This window comes from Spea bombifrons, chromosome 9, assembly GCF_027358695.1.
Source record: "Spea bombifrons isolate aSpeBom1 chromosome 9, aSpeBom1.2.pri, whole genome shotgun sequence".
NCBI lineage: Eukaryota > Metazoa > Chordata > Amphibia > Anura > Pelobatidae > Spea > Spea bombifrons.
In genome coordinates, this window is record NC_071095.1 from 3,264,382 (window position 1) to 3,269,910 (window position 5,529).

Sequence of the window (5,529 nt, forward strand, 5' to 3'; positions counted from 1 at the left end):
CAATTCATTACCTGTGATACCTTATACGAGAAACAGTTCACAAACTATACTTTGTTATAATGTTTGTTTTATTTTCCGGTATATATATGTTATCTTTACATGAAACGCTGTCTTTATTGTCTCGATCGGTTTTGAAATTATCCGCTGGTAATATATTTCTGTATAACTAAATACAAGCTCTCCATGAATGTGCCGTTATCTATATATCTGAGCTTATTAAACAATCCGTCCTGTAAACACAAGTTATGTTTTTCGTTGACTTGTTTCTTTTACGGTGAAATACAGTTTCAGACTATGAATGTTATCTTATTACAAAATAAGGACATTATGATTTTCTTTGTTGATTCACGTTTTCTCGCAAATATGACATTTTTCTAAATTATTATATACTATTATGTTTATTATATGTATTATACATAATATAATATATTGACTATTATAACAAGCACTTCCCAAAATGAGCAAAAGCAGGCCCTGGGTACTTTTTAACTCAACGTATTTGAAGCATGAGTAAGAATATAGTTCTTAGACCAGGGCTGTTGACCTCCACGTCTCATGGGGGCCAACAGGCATGAATTTAACCCTTGCTTTCATACAAATAATTTGACCCATGACAGCGTTATTGAGCTGGGTCTACTCAACCTCTTTGGCCTTTCTTGCCCCTCCAAAGCTTGGACCTTTCCACCCCCGCCCCCGCATGGGTTTAAGATTTAGGCGCTAAGCTTTAAACACAAAGAAAATATTGTTAACAGCAACAAATAGAATAAACACAAAGACAATAATCGCATGGAAAAAAAGAATGATTTATTACAATAGTTTATGGAAAATTAGATAAAATAGCAATCTATTTTGTCTCAGAAACAACATTACCACTTTCAAATAAAATGTACACGTGAAATTAAATTAACCATCGGAAATATGGTGAAGTAGCCATGTTTTTAGCTGATAAACGTAGAGGAAAAGTTTAGAAAAAAAAAAACAAAAAACCCCAAAACTGGTTTTATGGACGAGTTCTAATTACGGTCATATAATCAAGTTGCATTTCTACGGCATGCAATTGGAATGACCCGCTTTAAAATTAAAATCAGCAGCAAGACAACTACATTGTTTCCCCCCCCCAAGATTAGATGATTCTGCGATACATTGTAGTGCAAACCGTCTAAATCTGAATTACTTATAGAGGCACATTCAGCATGGAATATTTAACGTGAACATATCCTAAACCATTTAAAACGTTCCCGGTTCAGTTCTTTTCTATACTTTTACGATACTACTACAGGAGATTTAATATATATATTTTTTTTAAAGGGAGTAATATATATAGCCGTACCAGATAAGCAACAGCAGATTCTGTGTTCATGCACCGTAAACAAAAAAAAAACATATTTTGTTAACGCACGTCAAAAACAAGTCTTTTTTTTATTAATTTACAGTGCAATAGTAATAATACCACCTTCTTTCATACTATATGGATAGAGGAGTAGCCATCCATTCAGTATCAATCTCATTTTATCTTCTTATTCTCTTTCTTCCTGCTTGTTGTGTACCAAAAAAAAATTAAAAATGACATCACTAACTCTGGAATTGGGTTTTAAATCCAGATGGAGTAAGCCCAGGCCCAGAAGGGATGAATCAAACGTAGTATTCAAACTGTAGCAAATCACTACAAATAAAGAAAATGAATTCGCATTCACCCATTCTAGCCTACGTCATTTATTTCCCGGCATATTATTGATTTAAAATGATCTATGTTGGGGAATAAAAAAAATTAATTAGATAAAGAAAAATAGAGTTTCTCCAATAAACGTGTGCATGTCCCCTTTTAAGATTATTGTTCTGCTCTCTCGTACAGCTGTGCCTTTCGGGGTGAACACAGAGTACATTGTTGGATCTTTCGCGTTCAGGCTTAAAAATATAATCTCGTGATCTGCTCTTTGGCATTTTTCCAGAGGATAAACACAAATGCACACTAATTATATGTTCAAGTTAGTCTCCAAACCAATGCGTGTTCTCAAACCGCCCCGAAATATATATATATTTTTTTCTTTATCACAAAAAACACATCCACCATCTGTAGAGGTCAAACGGAGCAAAAAAAAAAAATAAACAAATAAATAAAATAAAAATAGAAAATAAAATAGAAAATAAAAAGAAAATGTCCGTTGTTGTGCTTTGTGACCGTGAAGCTTTATCATTTTGTGATTACTGATTCACATAAAGTATCGCATTACAAATCATACGTGTTACAAGCACAGATCAAGAAAAATGTAAATAATAATATGCCAATAATATCACAAAAAAAAACTACAGGCATGGCATTGTTCATACAAAGATGTTTCTAATAATCAAAAACAATATAAAAAAATATATAGATGTAAAGTATTAAATAAAACAACATGGAATTACTTGGCAAATATATTGTCATTATATAGGATTTTTTTTCGAATTTGTATTTCTTTGCACCCTTTTACAGCACATTTCACGTATTTCGAAAGGCGTGGCGTCGTTTACATGCGGATGTCGGTAATTTACAAATAACCTTAACGGATTTCCAGAAACCAAAGTAAATAAAATGTCAGAAACGGTTACTAAATAACAGAAGATGGAATGCAGGGGTGGGCTTGTTCTAGAATATTGCTGATGTCATCACACATTAAACAGTTGGGTTCCGTACTGCGTGTCATCGACTTAGAACATCCATGTTGTAAAAACAGCCCTTGGCGCATCTACACGGCTGCCGATTTATGAAATTACTGCCCCAAAATTCACGCCATGCACGTTACTGCATCGGATCCAGCGAGACGTCATGGAAATCATACATGCAATATTTACAATGCAGCGCCTTAGTGGTTAATAGGTCGTTAGTTTTTATATTTTTAGGAAAAAAGATTAACATTGATTAGAAGAAAATATTTCACTAGATTTCTATGTGCAAAATAAATACATAAAAATACACTTTGGAGATAAATTAAAGTTGGGGGGCGATAATATACAGAAAAAGGGGGTTTACATGAAAGAAATTGATACAATTTTTTTTAACATAAAATCACTAAGAATTAATTTTTTTCTAAATAATTCAATGTTTTATTTTAACTCATGCACTTCTGTAGCTCGTCGCTCTCTGGCCATCGAAATAGGCAGTGTTTAAACCAGCATGGAGTCCAAAATAAATACGGGAAACATAACGAAAAAGAATAGTAACAACATAATATAATTATTAAATGAGACATTTTTCTAATTTTGGGTACATTTCTTACTTTTTTGATATATTTAAACTTAATTTTTTTCCAGTTTCTCAGTTTAAAGAGTATTGTAGCTTATTAAAAAAAAAAACATCCTACAACTCTCTTTACATCGGCAAAAGTTGCGATGTGTTGTTGGTCCTACCAGCCACTGGAGGGCCGACCTGAAGACTAGCCGTAGGATATACGAGGCCGTAAAGGCCACTCTTACTTTAGAGAGCCGCTGAAATGACAGCTTGTACAAAATATAGTATTTTATGGAGAAATATCTAGAACGTGTGTTACACCAAAGCGTGTTACATCATGGCGCTATACATGATAGTTCTTTGAAGAGGCAGCCATGATCCAAGTGCTGGCAAGCATCCCGCAGAAAGACGGTTGGCCAAAAAAGCCAATTTAAGAGCTGAATATCTTGGTGACCTTATTCTCCAAAAAAAACCAAATCTTTTAAATGGGATATTTTAAGAAAAAAACTATCAAAAGTATCTGTGGTTTTGATACATAAAACAAAGAAATCTATCAAATATTCTCTAGCGCCCACAATCTCATTTACAGCTTGCAATTTATCCCGGCTTGTAAATGGAGTCTAACATTATACGTAGTATGGAGGCTCTTGTGGATTCACGGTGGTCCAGAGGCCCTCCGTTGGCAATGTCTAGCGCTATGTAGCTATGGCGGACTGCTTCTCCCGTCAGTCCCAGCTGGTTATGTTGCCGACATCTAAACAGAAGCCTCAGCGATCCTAATGATACACAGAAGAGTGACCTCGTACAACATGGTTTATAAGGCTCAAGAATCGACTTATTTGGCCTTTCCTTTTAATGGTTTCCCAAATGGCGTACCATTGAGATTCACATTTTTGGGGTCTAGAAGCCATCTACATTTCTAAAGCAAGAATCCATTCAGCGCAAAGACAGCAAATAACGACCTGATGTAATTAATCAGGATATTTTACAAGGCTGTACTTCCTATTATCGGCTATTGATAACGAACTGGTCTTCGGACTAACGGACTAACCTTATAAAGCCCGGGGAGGAATAGAACGGGGCGCAGAAATCGGTCTATGTACTATGCTGTAACTTGAAGCCTTTTTGGTACTCAGCTTGTTTCTGATACAGAGATTTAAAAGCCCATGAACCGATTTCTGCTGCTGGATGCTGAAACCCTCTATACAAACTGCTTTGCCAGAAGAATACAAAATGCATCACCCAGTTCATACCACACTATAACAGCTGTGTTGCCAAAAAAAACAAACAAATAGACTCAATTTGAAATTATTAATAGACTCTCTCCATGCAAGACCCCGATGGGGTCTCTCCTGTAACTGGGGGGAAAAATATGACTTAATTTTAAGGCATAGGGCCCATCCTGATTATGCTGAAGCACATAAGACAACCTTCAGGGTGGAACATTTTTATATTATAACCAAATATGTTAGAATAATACATCAATACTTCAAATATTGATGTATTTGTAAATGCTGTTGATACCCAAGCAAGAGAAATCTATTTATTGGATACATTCTAATTAAATGCAATAAAGAAATATATATATATATATATATATATATATTGTGGCATACTTTGCTATACAGTTGCCAGGGTTGGTGTTTGTACACCACAAAGGATGACAGTGGTGAGTTACTAGGGTTATCTTAAAATATCTCTTGTGTGATTCAATATCGAGTGATCTTTGGAAACCGTGCTGTGGGAATTTCTAATCCCCGTCACCAGTCCTTCGAGACGTTGGTTGTTCGAGCGAAACCGAGTCGCCCGAGTTTTTTTATACAGTGGCGTTTTAAAACAGGTGGCGAGATGATCATAAAAGAACAATTTTTGGATGCAAAAAAAACCCCAATTTTTTTTAAAATAAAATAGATTTTTGATTAAAAAAAAAAGCAAAAAATAAAATTGTAAGAAGAATATTTTAACAGACGCACTAGGACATTATAGAGGGATCTTTGATTTATGGCAAGGGACGAAATGATCTACGTTTGTCTTAAAGGGAAACGTTACACCTCTGTGTGGGTGATCAGTGCAACTCAACTACAAGGCATATGACTGTGGCCGATCAAATGGTTTCATAGATTTACAGAACGTCTTAAAGAATGAATATGGCACATATGAAAGAGGAGCCGACAACGGTGCTTAAAAAAAAGAAAAGAAAAAAACCCAAAAACATAAAAATTATAGAAAAATTCAAGTACATTTGCCTCTATGCTTAAGTGTGCTGTGCACAGTGCAAGTCTTATTCAATGAAGACAATCATTTTTACAGCATAGACTGGG